General features: G+C 41.0%; 1 long non-coding RNA gene across 1 annotated transcript; it reads left to right on the top strand.

Moving 5' to 3' along the window:
• Positions 1-3,613: 3,613 nt before the first annotated feature.
• Positions 3,614-12,303, top strand: LOC143159369 (uncharacterized). Its single transcript, XR_012995166.1, has 3 exons — positions 3,614-3,876; positions 5,574-5,685; positions 9,260-12,303. It is a non-coding gene; the product is annotated as an uncharacterized LOC143159369 (long non-coding RNA).
• Positions 12,304-15,511: the final 3,208 nt, after the last annotated feature.

Raw genomic sequence — 15,511 nt, 5'->3', positions numbered from 1 at the left:
CAGCAGGGGAGCTATTCTTTCTAAAAACCAGAAAACAAGCTTGCATCTGGTTTGCTCTCCAAACTAGTAGAGCTCTGTGCTTAACAGGAATAAATGATTAATTTCATGCCCTCAAAAAAAAACAACCCCAAAAAACCCCCAACAAAAACATTGCTGTTTCAGTGCATCACAAATAAGATATCTTTACTTGCCTAGAAGATACCAGAATATTTTAGCAACAGAAATTCCAGTGGGATGGGATGGCTAAACCCCATGCTATATTTTCCAGTCCTATTGTCATAAGCTATATCCGTACGCAATTTTCTCACCTTTTGCATTTTAGGCATAGTCCACATTTTTCTTTGCCGTTTGTCCATGTGGGCACAATTGGAGGCACGTTCTTTCAAACCAGATATTCTACTGTAGTATAGGGTAAGGAGAGAGATGATTTTTAAATGAAAGTTTGTCACAAAAAACTCATGAATATATTCATAAAGTCAATATTCCTATAGACTCTCTGACCTTCAAAAAAATTCTGAATACTGTAGATTAAGCATTAAATGGACACTTATGGAAAGAATGTAATTGTGATTCCAACCTTGTTAGGTAATACAAGAGAAATAGAAACATTGGGCAGAGGAGGAACAGTCCTTATGAACTGAAAGAAAATACATACATGTGCAACATTTGATAGAGAGATGGTATGAATGTTTATGGAAGATAATGATACCTGCTGCCATTCCATGCAGAAAATAAGTATCTAAAAAAATGTGCAGGATCTCAAGGGAATAATAATTAGATACTTTTTGGCTTTGCAGTTTTTGACAAATAGAGGCCAGTATTTACCTATTCAGAAAAACCCTCTACTACCTTCACAGGTTAACAAATTTAGGTCTCAGCCCTAATTAATCTGCACAGAGTATATCTTTCTTTACTGTGTTATTATTTTTGGTTCCAATGATAATTTCACTGTTTCTATAGCTCTGAAGAAAACATCACTCCATAAATTTGCCATGATGGATTATTCACACTGGTATTCCTTAAAAAGCACGTCAAACTGAAGTCTGATGAAATTCCATATGCACATTTGACTCGGAAGTCTCTCTCCGTTAACAGGAAGCAATTGTTTGTTAACTCGGAAGCAATATAACCACCGTAAACCCAGAATAAATATTTTAATTTCTCTATAGAGCCTGCTATACTTTCTTCACACAAGAAAAGGATCCAAGCCTGTGACTGACCAACAAACCCCTACAATGGAAGAGCGCTCAGAGGAGATGGATGGCCAAGAGGAACGAGCCCATGAAGCTCAGGAAATACGCAGGCTGTGACTGACCACAGCTGTTGCAAAGAGGCTGACTGTATCTCAACACAAAGGGGCCGGAGGGTGGCCTTTGTTTTCGCTAAACAGCTATCAGCAGTTGAGCGGATCAACAGGTGGTGCAAATGTTTCTCCCCGTGTTCACTGTAGGAGCGTTAAAGTCTCTCTTGAGTTAGCCAGACTGGGGGAGGGGAGGGAAGGTGTGGTGTGGCTCGGCTCGGCTCTGCTTAACATAGAGCATAAAAATCAAACAACTAGCAAAAATATTTCCAGGAGAGCAACGAGCTTGAGCTGGCTTCAACCCACGTATTCCTCCCTGGAGGCGCCTGGCGTCATGACGGTGAGCGTGTTATAGAGACCGGGAATCACGTCGGTATTGTGACTGAACTGTGTATTGCAATCGCTATATATTTTGCTAAGTGTAACCTGCATTTGTAATTGTGATTTCAGCATATTTTGTATCACTCCCTAAATCGGACATCCTATGCAACATCAACTGTCTTGAAATAAGTAAACTTGATATTAAACGCTACACCCTCCGCGCATTGAATATCTAAAAAAAACCAGGTCCGAGAGTATTGGACTCTGATAAAGACTGCTCTTAATGTTTCACAGTATAAGAAGTTGTGTAATGTATAGACCCTAGGGCTATTTGTTTTACAGTTTGTAGTGGCATACTTATTTCCCTTTTCCTATACTTATGGGACAATAGCTTTATGAAGTGTTAATGAACACAGAAATTCAGTGTTTCGTGTTCGTTAACATTAAATGTATTAATAGAGAATTAAACTTTTTTAGAGAAGTTAAAAAGTAGCAATGCATAGTCCGTTTGCTTCACCCGCTGTAGGAGCGCATGCACGGTAGCCAAAACAGAGCCTGTAACATCTCCGTATTAAAAATGTGTTAATCAGCGTATCGTTAATACCAGCTTGCCTTGACCCTGAATGTAAGCCTGCTAAAAGAGCGTACCCGGCTAGGGGGTGTAAGCACTCCGCAACAGCGCGACGGCGAAGCCAGAGGCGGTTTTGCATAAGCAGGGGGGCAATGTGATCGCCGAGGGGGCAAACGGGGGCGGGCGCCGCCGCCCGCGGGGGGCGGCAGCGCCGCCGGGCAGGGCCGGCCCAAGCAGAGGGGCTGCCGGCGAGCGGGCGGGCGGGCGGGCCGCCCGCCGTGCGCAGGAAGGAGGCGGGCGAGACAAAAGAGAGACAGATAAGCGGCATGGGGAGCAGGGGAGGGGAAGGGGGCAACAGCCTAGAAAGATCGGGCGTGAGCGAGGAAAGCCAGAGAAGGAAGAGGAGCGGGAAGACCTCGGCTCCCGCCGCTGCGGGGCGGGGTTCCCGCCGGTTTACCCGCACCGCGGCCGCCGCCAGCCGTCCGGGCCGCAGCCAGCGGCGCCGCCGACCCGCAGGCCTCCGCGGGACGGTGTGCTCACAGCCAGCCTGAAACAGAGCGGGTAAAGACAGGGGTTTGTATTTGTAGTGACGGTGCTTAATATTGTGTGGGAATTGGCCGTCAGCAGTAAGTGTGCTCGTCGTGAAGGAATTTTGTAAGGCTTAGCTTGAAAGTTCAAAAGTGGCCTCCTTTGTCACTCCCATCACACTAATCTCTAACTTTTTAACTGATATACATATGTCCATATATTCATTTGTAGGAACGTTTTATGTGTTCTAACACAATTTGTAGACAGCTGTATCTGTTTGTCTTGCTCCTTCTGTGTACTTCACACCGTCGGGAATTAACTGCTATGCTTCGCTTTTCTGCTAACGTGGAGTTAGGTGGGACTCCGAGTCCTGTACCCGGTTCCGTGTGTGAATGGTACCAATGGACAAGACACCTAAAAGCTGCGAAAAGCTTTGCCAAGATGTGGAAGGATTCATAACATTTTGAATGTGTTTGAATAGGGCTCCCAGTGGTGGTGTTACAGAGTTGGGAATGTTTGTTTTTTGTAAGCGCTGCATATGTTTTATTTGAACTCTTAAAGAGAGCACTCAGTCGGTGGTAGTCGGTGCTCTCTTTTTTTTTTGTCTCTTTTTTTTTTTTTTTTTTTCCTTCTCTCCCCCCCCCTTATAGTTTTTCTGTCAGGGTTAAGAAATCTCTTTGGGAAGCTCTTGTGAATGGATTGTCATACCCTACAGTGTTTCTGTTGTGGCCTAAGCTTTGTCCACCGTAAAGAAAAAACCTGCAGTGGGGGCATTGAATGTCTGGCTGGACTAATAAGCCGGGGGGGGGGGGGGAGCTAAGAGCATTTTGTTAGTTTAGGCAGCCCTTTATTGTTCTACCTGGGTGGGAGAGTGTGTGTCATCAAGGCCTGGATTTCCCTCTTTACTGAGGTGAAATCTCAATAGCGAACTGAGAACGAAAGGTTTGTCCGGGCAGCAGCAGAACATGAAGAGGGGACTGAGGAACTTGACTGGGCTTAGAAACAGGATTCTGTTTTTCAGCCGCTTTTTCAAAGTATCAGGTCTGCCTTCCCACAGTGCCTGGGGCCAGGAGGAGTCGGAGAGGAGACGCAGTAACATGCTACAAAACAGAAAAATTTCTAGGGAGGCCCTGGACTCCGACCTCTTGCCTAACAGGTAATTGCACAACTCCGGAGTTGTGTAATTAGCCCTCCGGAGTTGCTGAAAGGTCTGCCACGGCCTTACGTTTTCTGCCTGGGACACAAAATGGTTCCTTCAAGGCGGGAATCCCTGCAGAATTGAAACGTGACCTGGGTAAGCAGTTTGCGCTATTATTCTTAGGCCCAGACGAACAACACGAAGGGGGATTTGGCGCCTCCCGTTTTCCTGTCGCATCCACCACTTGGCGCTTTAGTACGCCTGTCTGAGGGACAGCACCTGTTTCCAGCCTAAGGAACCCAGGTTGGGCTGAAACCCGAGGTGGAGGCAGTTTCTCCCGGCGGCGCCACGAATGCCTCCAGAGGTGGGACGAGTGGGCGGCAGGGGTGGCAGCCCCTCCATGTCCCCTGACCCCGGGCAGGCGGCGGGTGAGGGGGCAGTGGGGCGAGTCCCAGCGGCTCCTGATCTCTCTGCTTGTTTCTAAAGACTCCAATTTTAATGCTATGGTACTTACAGTGTGCTGTAAGAAATTACTATGACGGCATACTGTGGATGTAGTTACACAGCCTATAAAAGGAGAGTAAATGTGTGGTCAAATCGTGTAGAAAGTAGCTCCTTCCTGAAGTCAGAAAACTTGGAGAGTTTCAAAATCATTTTGTCTCCATTCTGCCAGTGCGCCCACACGTGCTTCCCTCCACCGTAGGACTCGCATGCGTCTGCCTTAAGATAGCTCTTGCAGTAGTGTGCTAAGCATGCCTTCCTTTTGAAGGCTGAGATAGCATAACATACCGTATTTTTAACATACCGTATTTTTAAATATGACTTGCAGTTGGTAATAGAGGATTCTATAGCTAGTGCAAGTGATGGTATTTGCTGTCCAACAGTTTTTATATATTTTCCAAAGTTGAGCTCATAAGAGCTGCCACACTGGTGGAGACTGAAGATCCACTATCTCAGTTTCTTGACTCTGACAGTTTGGTATTAATTGATTTCCAGCTGTCGCAGCTGGAAAAGCACTCAGCTTTTTGAAAATGCAAATTCTAAATAGCAGTGAGGAGAAAATATGTATTATTAATTTTATTGCTCTTACGTGTTACATTTAAAGTTATGGTTATGTAGTATGAGAATTATGTAAACAGAATAACAACTTAATGGGTTCATGAAAGAGCTGTTCAAATACTGTAAAACTGCATTATCGTTAATGAGATACTAAAAAAGTGCTGTATTTTATGTATTGTCCTTTTCTATTAACATGTACTTTATTTCAGACAAAAGCTTTAAAATGGAGTTTATCAGGGCTGAATTTTAATCTTATATAGTAAATATATTTGTGGAATTCCACGGTGAACTGTTCTTTGAAATACACTAAATATTATATGAGTTGTATAAACTGTATGGCATTCAGCTTTTTAAATGAAAATTCATTTGGTGTAAGTTTAACAACTTGTAAATGGTGCTTCATAAATTGCAGAATTATCGCCTACTTTATATTTGGATTACATCCAAGGAAGACAAATTCTAGATAAGCGATAATGAGATTTCAGTGAAAACTGGTTGTTTCAGAGCCTTGTGGTGATTGGTGTATGGGGGAATTCCTGTTTGTTTCTCTGGGTTTTTTGTCCCCCCCCCCCCCCTTTTTTTTTTAAGCTTGTGGTAGTAGCAGTAAAGTATGTAATTGTTCTTATTTTAATTCTTCTTTTTTGTGACCCATTCAGGTGACGCTTCTTGATGTGCATATGTTTTGTTGCCCTTGCCAGTCCATCAATACTCTTCTCCTGCTGCTGCTGACTCAGAGATGCAAGAGCAGATTTGATCGATCTTCATCAGGTATTAAATACTAAGGCTCAGCAATTTCTGCACAGTTTGGATGTAGGGAAGAAAAGGCTACCTACTACATGGCTGTAGTGCTAGAACTAGAATGGTGTTGCTGGAAAGTTAGTTAGGGTATGTTTTAATATAATGATGAAGAACAGAGGCAGGGTTAGCTCTGAAATGTGGGAGGAGACTGACATAAACTGGGAAACTTGTGGATTGACAAGACACTGTCATTAATTTCTGAGAAAAGTAGGATCCATGTCAATGGCATAATTAGCCATTGGCATGCCATAGGCATGGCAAAATGTCAAGATGCTCAGTGCCAGCAGGTTTTTCAGACCTTGCATTACCCTTTTTGTCTCAGCCTGGGAGAATCTGCAGCTGCCATAGTTGAAGCTCAGTGATGGTTATTTGCGTAACTTTGAATGGGTGAAGCTTGCTTGTCACCTAGAAATAGCTGATAGTTCTCTAGGAACCTGAACACTGCAGACAGCAGAGATCATAGCAGAGTGAAGGCAGTAATTGTGCAAGCGGAAAGTGTCAGTGTGGAGGAGCAGTGCCAGCGGTTCAGGCAATTCTGCTTCCAGTAGGCTGGGGGTACCTGTGGGGCTTATATGCAACTGGAGTTATAAGCTGAAGGCAGAGAGACATACAAAGGAGCAGATCAAGGGCATGCATATCCTGTAACAGTTCCTGCATATCTTGCCAGAAGAGCTGGGTCTGGGAACGTGGTCCAGGTAGCTGCACCCAGGCAACTGTTCCAGCATAAGGTTTCCATCTAGGACCACTCAGAGGCTGGACATGAGGTTTTATACCTAAGGCAGGAGGGAAACTATAGAAATGTCATGCCTTTGACTCCTTCTTGCCGTGATAATTTGTCTATAGTAGGCCTTTAAAGTTCTGCCATCTTAGTTTTTCCCAAAGTGCCATCACCTGCAGTTTTTCATGGGGACAGCTCAGAGCTTTAGGGACTGATAATCCGATGAGGGATTTTGTGACGGAATCATGAGGATGAGCTATGAAAGTAACAGGAACCCATGAGATCCCCATGACTTTACACAAAGTGAAGTAGGTCAGCCTTAGTACCTACAAGAGGGTTTCTTTCCTTTTACCTGCCAGGTGGGAACTGGAGACCTCAGCATGCCATGAATTATGCTGAAATGTGGAAGAAGCCTCGGAGAATAAAAGAGAGAGGCTTTAAGGCTCAGGCATACAAGTTGTCACAAAGTAGCAAGCTAGGTAACTCAAATCTATAAGTGCACTTTGATGAAAACTTAAATATAATATGATTAATTCTACTTCAACTGAAGAACCAAAAGTCTGAAGGAAAAAATAGAAGTGAAACTTTTTCTAAAATTCCTGTGGAAAACAAAGCATTATTTGTACTAGTTTGAGTACTATGCTGAGACTGTCCTGACCAAATTCTGGTTTCTGTTAAGAAGTACTTTGCACAAAACGTTATGACCATTCCTGCTTACAAATTTAAGATACAACTAAATCTTCTACTTTAAATCTCCTGCATTAAAGAAATAAATGCACAGATGACGGATTAATTACCTATTTCTGTCATATCTATGCTCTTGGTGAACATTCATGCATTTCAACATCAATGTCATTCTAAAAGTAAAAGGATTGTTATCTCCCTTACACAAGTGGAAGCTCAAAAAGACTTAAGGACATGTTAAAAAGTAACTTTCATTGGGACTTGGAAGTACTTGGAAATAAACTCCCAAAGTGATTCACCCAAGAGTGCACATGGGAGGAAGTGACAGAGATGGGAAGTACTGGCTTAGAAACCCTTATTTGGACTCTCTAAAACTACTTAACGTTACTGGCAGTAGGTCTAGGAGCTAGTACCGTGATCTTAAATGCACCATTCTTTAAAATTTAATTCAAAGTTGACACAGCAGACTGAGAAAAGACTTGTAGTCCAGTGTAGATTCAGTTGAAGAAAAGCAGTGTGTATTCCTTTGTGCTGGGATGAAAGAATGCTCCTCCCACGTGGCATTTTAAAGTTCGTTATTTCAACTCCATAGGCAAACACCTGTGCCTACGTCAAATGGGAGTAAGAATATATGTGACCAGTGGTGCTCTCTGATCCATTCTCTAGCACCACAGCAGTGTGAAGAATCAGGGTCAGATGGGTGCTTATTTCTCAAGGATACCTGATATGACTTCTAGTGATTTGAAGGCCATACCTCTACAGTGATTGGTTTATTTCTAGGCTTACAGATCCTTTAAAGGCTCTGTAGTGACATCTGTGAAGATGGTAGCTCCTGTGAAATTATGGGAGTCTTCCAGCTCTCAGCTTAACTGGCCACAGCCTAATTTTGAACAACCAGCCCAGAAAGATGCAGGATAAAGCAAGCAACCAGAACTCAAATACAAGCTGCTTTCAGTTGTTAAAGAACTGAAGGTCCCTCAAGAAATGGATAATAAGCTATACATGATGGGAGCACATAGGTTTATGTACAGGAGAACAGGGGGAAAAATACTGAGGATGGGATGGAAAGCAGGAGATGCTTCAGGTGCAGGATTTAGCCATAATATGGCCTGATCAGGTGGCTCTTCTCTAACATTTGGCTGGCTGTTCTAGTAACCCTAGTTCAGGTGTCTGTACCAGCAAATCCACTATCACATCTGGCACCTCAGCAAAGAAGAACATGAAAACAGAAATTATGGAGTCCATTTTCTCTTTTGGTCTTTCAAGCGAGAGGCTTTTAGTTTAAATGAGGGGGATGAAAGAGGGAAGCTTTCATTAATCAGGGGATTTAAGTACATAAGAAAAAAAAGTGGGTCTTACTACCATCAGGTTTGTCCCCCAAAAAATCTTGCCCGGTAATGCCTTAGGGCAAACACAAATGAGTAACTCGCATGTTTTTATAGAATAGAAAGTAGAAAGCAGTTTGGCTTGCCACATACCTAAGGTATGCAGGTATAGGCATAACTCGGTTATTCCTGTGTTGAGTTTTTAACTATTAGTTGAATCAGACTATGTCTATTTGAGTTGGATTTTAAGTCTTCTAAGCCTGTCCTTTGCAAAAGGTCAAATTTAATGGTCATAATGTTCTCTTGCGACTTTAAAACTTGACGATTGCTGTTCTTTCTTTGATAATAGAAAATAGTATCAATGCCTTAGAAAACATAAAGCCAATGTATTTCTACCCCTCTTGTAGTACCGAGCACAATGAAAGCCTTGATCTTGGTTGTTGTACAATTTGGATTCAGTTCAGGTTGTGATATATGTAAGCATATTTAAATTGCTACTTCAGGAGGAATAGTTAAGCCAATTGGCAGTTAGTTTGTGCCCCCCCCAAACCTCTTCTGGCTCTTTCTGGTTTTCCTGCCCATGTTCCTCAGAACCATTTCTTTCACTGCAACTGTAAATTATATTCTGAAAGCTGAGGATAAAAGATTCATCATCCTTGAGGTGGCAAAACCTAATTTTTTGGTTATGCTATTGTGTGTTTTCATACTACTCTGCTTATTCTTAGCTCCAAAGTACAGGTACTAAAGAATTAAGTCTCCTTTTTGCAGACAATAGCAAATTACTTTTTAAATTTATTTTTTTTTTTTTTACCTGCAGTGGTTGATAGACTTGGAGAAAAAAATGGAGACTCATGACCAGGAAGGGCTTGGATATACGGAAGAACACAAGTTGTCATCAGGAGATCTAAGAGAAGACGTACTCCAAAATGGTGACCTAAGTTGTCAGAAGGGTGAAATGTCTCAAAATACCAGTTTGAAAATACCCTCTGAGGACAGACAGACAGGGATGTCTGGGAAGAGAAACTGTAATGTGAGAGAATTCCAGGACATTGTGGTCTCAGGAAGAACTTCGCCAGGACAGGGTCCTTATCAGTGCACTGTGTGCAATAAAAGTTTCAGCAGCAGCTCAAACCTTCTCCAGCACCAGCGTAGCCACACGACAAAGAAGGCTTACAAGTGCATGCAGTGCGGGAAGAGCTTCAGCCGCATCTCATCTCTGACCCGGCACCAGGCAGTACACCGTGGGGAGCGCATATTTGAGTGTGCAAATTGTGGTGACCGTTTCACACGCAGCTCCAGTCTCACTCTCCACTGGAAGACTCACGAAGGGGAGAAGCCCTTTGTGTGCACACAATGTAGTCGGCATTTTAGTAGTGCTTCTGAGCTGGTGGCTCACCTGGGATTACACACATGAATTCATTGTGGTCCTTTGTGCCTCAGCAAACTGGAACCATAGGTATAAGGAAGAAGCAATCCCTCTGTAGGACCACGTTGCCTCTAAAAATTTTTTTCATCTGGTGTACCTTAAAGGTATGTGCAGGTAATACTGAAGAGTGGCAAAGCAAAAAAAAAAAAAAAAAAAAAAAAAAAAAAAAAAAAAAAAAAAACCAAAAAAAAAAGGCAGCCCCTAATCCAGAGAGCCTGGTTGGAATATCAATTGCTAAGAGTCCAGTGGCTGAGGAATGAATCCCCTCTCTTCTAATGCATAAGCCTCTGTTGGGATGGAAATAGAAGTTAGTATTTATTTAAAAGATAGAAATAGGATAGGTTACTGGCTGAGATGAGAGCTAGGAACTTCAATGATAAGTTTTGGTTCTGAGTTCAGGTACAGGATGACCTTGTGCTAATTACTTTGTATCTCTGTCTTTATGACTCATAGTTTAAAAAAGAAATGTCTTTTTTAACTGAACTTAACTTTCTCAGTGTAGAGTGTGGACTTATGCGTGCCCAGATACTACAGTCATTAGAGACAGATGAGTTAGTAGCTTAAAGAACAACTTGTTCTGAAAGCCTAAATGTCTCTGTCCTTCGCTTTTTTAAAGGAAGATTTTTCTAAAACTCTGGGCTTCAGAAGTTTTTTCATCTTTTCATGGAATTTGGGTTCCTAACTTCCGAAGGCACTTCTGAATATTAGCCTTTTGTAATCATCCAAGATTTCTGAAGGGATCAGTGCTGAAATGATGTATTCTTTCCTGCCCAGTGCTTAATAGATCTGCATAACTCCTTGGCATCAGCAGAAGGATTGGCTCCTCAAGTTAGGAGTCTCCAACTAGAAGTCTTTGTTTCCTAGCTTGCTTAAATAATACCTAGTTGAAGAAAAAGGAATGACTTGAAAATTGGACTTAAATCTAGAGATGCGAGAGTAGTGTCTCTGCTATTATGGTACGCATCAGGATAGTCAGACAGAAGAGGACTTTAATTTTACTGTACAATTACACATTTAATGGAAAACTGGGCAGTTACTAAGAACTGAGGTGATTGTCCCATCCTCCCTGTCCCCTCTTGACTTTCACCAACTGAGTAGTTTCTCCACTGAAATTAGACCCCGTCTTATGGGACCACAGAGATCAGGGTATTGATTTATTTCTTTTTTTTTTTTTTTTCACTGAGACTAAAGGATGAAGAGAGAGACCCTAGGGTACCAAAGCATGCTAGAGAAGTTGCCGTTTAATATTAGAGTCTGTTCTTGATGTGAGTCCTCCTTCCTTTAGGGCCTTGTTGGCTTTTTTGTGGGCACAATTAGTAGTATTAATGCCAGAAGACTATTTTTGTATATTAATAAACACACAATATCTTGAAGTTGTATTTGTTTTTACCTCCTTTCACAGAGCTTGCCACCCAAAGTATCTGGAACAAGGATCTGAATCAGGAGATCCTGGTATTTTTAAAAACTGATTTCTAAGACATAACACTATCTCTGACTCACCAGTCACTTCATGCATGTTTTTAGAAGCCTGAGTTCACTTAACCTTCTAGTGCCTATCTGTCTCCGTGTCCCTATTTTTCATAATGGACCCCCAGGAATCCTTTAATCTCGTTGGTATTCTCTGCTCTCCCAAGTCCCCTTACAAAAATGAGAGACAAAACCTACAAGTTGGGCACCTCCTATTGTTTCTTTTCCATGTTTAAATCCTTTCTCCCTGCCCCAAATCTTCCCCACATGTAACTGATTGTCAGATGTAAAATTGGGTAGCAGTTAACAGAATATTGGAATATTCCCTTGGAGTAGACAAGGGAATGCAGGTCTCTGTAGCTGTTCTAGAAAATGGGTGGTTAAGCTGATACTATTTTCAGGAAGTTTAGATATCCCAGATTCCCAGTCATAGGGTGGCAAATCTGACATAGTCCAGGACTCCCTTTTTGTTCTTGAAACCGTTCTCTTTGATTCCTTAGTGCTCAGTTAAGCTTAAGTAGCAGCACAGTGGCAGAGAGAAATTCCGGTTGATTTGGACCAGTGAGAGGGCATCTTTTAAAAGTCTGTCTGAAGTCCTATATTCAGACTCCCAAAGGAGAATGCAGCATCAAAGTTTGAGCATATTGCTCTGGATGTGAACTTGCTGTGTGTTGAACCAGGATTAATGTTTTCCTAGAACTAGACAAATTCCAGGTGTGGAAGCAGTAGTAATACAAAGACTTTTCATGCCAATATCTGTGGAATACTAGCTTTTTCTCTTACTCTAAACAATGGGCTTGTGCAACAGTTACTTCATTACTAATTTAGTTCAATTCCAATATAGATGGTTGACATTGTCAGTTAACTTAGACTATGTAGAGGGTTTGAGGAGTGCTCAATATTTCATTATAAAGAGTAATTAGGAAAAAAAAAATCCTACTGATGGTAGATGCTAAACCTTAGATAATACCAATTTTAAACTAATATCTCATAAGCCTGTTTATTTGATAGGTTTCTATACAAATTCATTTAGTGCTCAAGAACTAAGGTTATCTGACTTCAGAGTTGTATTTTTTCATAAATCAAAGCAACACTGAGGATGAGGGATGGGGGGAAAAGGGAGACTTCACTCACTGTGCATGAATCCAGTCATGCTTGAGATAGAGGTTAGCCATCAGCTACTATCTGTTCTCTTATCAGCTGGATGACCTGCTGTCTGAGGTGATTTAGAGAGTTTTTTTAAAGGAAGCTACAGAAGTGTCTGAACTCATATTCTTACCGGTGTGGATGATGTTATCTGTCTTTGGTCACTCAGATAATCTTCTGTTCAGAAAGAAAAGAACAAAAGAATTGTCATGCTTACCACCCAGATAATTTTCTGGATATTTCCCTTCTTACAGTGTGCTGTCAGTTGCTGGGATAAGGCCAAAACTGTTGTCCACTGCTCAGAAGAAGGCACCTAAAACTTGAAGGCAAATACTGAGGGAGAGAAAAACTAATTTTGGAGTGGAAGGTACCTAAATATACTATTAAGAGTGGAGATAACTGTACTCTGAGGTCAAGAATGGTTCTCCTTTATCTGTTTGTGCAAAGTCCTGCATAGTGCAACCATGCTTTATGGACTCCAGAGCAGAGAGCGAGAAGTGTGAGTAGGTGTGGAGCTCTGGACGTTTCTGAGTGGTGTCACGGAGGGTAAAGAGACACAGTGCCTCTCTCCTCCTCAGCTGTAGTCCCAAGTAAGTGTCTTGTAGCACATCCAGTGCCTTCCACCAAAATGCCTATCTCTGAACTTCAAAAGCTTCATTACTCCTAGAATCCTCCCAGTTGGGCAATCTACCTCTCCTAGCAGTCTTTCCTTCTAAACCTTAGTTTAGCGTTGTGTGTTACAGAGAGCATGTGTAGGGCACAACACAACAAGGGAGAATTAGATGTAGCGTGGAAATGGAAATAATTCTAAATATCACCAGTATTTGAAGAATGTTCAGCTTCTAATGCTTAACAAAAAGGCAAGGGCAAACTGAATAGTCACTAATACAGTTAAGCAAACATCAGCTCTTACTGTATAGAAAGTATTTTTGATATTTTTGGATGTTAGTATCTGTGTCAGCAACTTTTTCGAAGTGTAATTTTTTTATTTGAAAAACTTTTTTTTTTTAATAAACATAATGAGACTAAAAAGTCCATTTCATGGAAGTGTATTGACTTAAGTTTAAATTCCTGGTAGACAATGCATACTTTTGACACAAATAAATGGAAGCAATGTTTGGTCACCCTTTTGAAGTTGGCCTGTATAAGGATGGGCTTTCACAAACACAAATGTTCCATTTTTCGTGTAGATAAACCATGCATGAATTCAGGCTCTAAAATCTAACGTGTCTCTAAATCCCAGTATTTTTCCCCCTCTAAACCTGTGTGGAAGGTGTTGGAACCATTCTAATTTCCACTTAGTCTCAGACAAATCCCCTTCCCCCCAGTAAGTCGTCTTCGAAAAAACTCTCAGCATCTGAAAAAGCATTTTACGCAAGTGTTGGATAAATATGGAAGAGCTACTATCTGTTCTGCCTTTAACCATGTAAGCAGCAAACAAAGCGAAGGTTAGTTTATAATACAAGGAAAAAAGTGCCTGCACATGTGAAAGGACTTTGATCTTTCTATGCAGCTCTTCAATGGTTAAAATTCTTTCAAAGTATATTTTCTGATTACTTGTCTCTTTTTTTTTTTACTTTAATTTACAGCTACCGCTTCCACATGTGTACATTTTAATGATTTGCTCTTCAAAATGATACTTACCAAATTTGCTTATTCCACAAAAAGAATCAATGAGGTAGTCTTGTTCAATCAGCCTTGTTTCTTGAATTACTTCCTTATCTATGAAAACGCAGTTACCACTTTTGATTACTCTTAAATAATTAAATAATTGCAAAAGCACTTAATTTATTAAATTAAGTAGCTTTAGCTCGTACTGCCTTTTGATGTACGATCTTAACTCCCATTAACGCAGCTTTTGCTTCAAATATTGAAAGCAAATACCCCTTTTTTATTTCTGTATTATGGACTAGATGCTAAAATGGTATAAAGCTTTTAGATTATTAAAGGAGATTTTGCAATCAGCACATTTTTAGCTTTTTAAATCAAATGTATACTGACAAATATATTTCGGTATTAAAACTGAACTTTTCAATAAAATCATTATAATTGTCTTTTTGTTTCATTACATTGTTGGGGAGAAGATGTGAGCTGGGACTGTCCCCTTCATGAAGTGTTTGCAAGTTCCCTGTCTGGTAGGAGTACAAGAGTCTGATGTCTCTGGCACTGAAGTAGGATGTTAATGGGTGCTCCCTGCTAACCGCCCTGTTGCTTGGCAGGTCCTTGCCTTTCTCTCCCTGTTCATAGCTTCTGCAACTGAATACAAACTGAGAAGTCAGAAGTTTTTTCTTTACAGATAAGTTATTGCTGATAAGCTTATTAGTTTTCATATGCCCACCTAGATTTCTTAGGATGGTCTTAGTTTTAGAATATTGATGACTGCAGGTTTTTTTATTAGTCTTGTTTGATTTGAAGGAGTGAATTCCAACAAAACACTGAGTTTCCTTCTGGTTTATGTTTTGGAAAAAGAAAAGGGAAAAGGGGTGAAATAACTGTGGGGAAAAAAAAGAATAAAATTGGTACTCCAGTAAGAAGAGAAAAGGCAATTAAAGGTTACAAAAGAGAAGAGAGAAGCAATTAGATTGAACCCTCCCCAATACAGATTTTCTTCTCATTTACATTAATGGAACTCTACTAGAACTCCAATGGATGTTATTATTTACAAGTGATTTTGAACGGCTGTGTGAGTAACACACATTCTGTGCATCAGATTTGAGATGTGTGTGGCCCTGGATGGGCTGCAGGAGAGGAAAGCCTAAAGCCTGAAATCCTGTACCTCCTTTCTATGTGAATAAATCAGTTCCTTAAAGGGAGGAAAGGGAGTACTAACTACCATTTTTATAAAACAGAAATAAGAAGAGTACATGTTTTCTGTCTAATTTGGTTTAAATTACTTCTGAGTAGTCTATTGAGGAATAGAAAACAATGTTACTGAATGGCTGAATATTTATTAGTGTAGACAGTACGTACTTATACAAATGTATTGCTGGAGATTAGAAGTTACAATTGAAGTCTCTGGAAATAGCATAC

This window comes from Aptenodytes patagonicus, chromosome 4 (genome assembly GCF_965638725.1).
Source record: "Aptenodytes patagonicus chromosome 4, bAptPat1.pri.cur, whole genome shotgun sequence".
NCBI lineage: Eukaryota > Metazoa > Chordata > Aves > Sphenisciformes > Spheniscidae > Aptenodytes > Aptenodytes patagonicus.
Note: the sequence above shows the minus strand (reverse complement) of the source record. Positions and strands in the feature narration are given on the sequence as shown.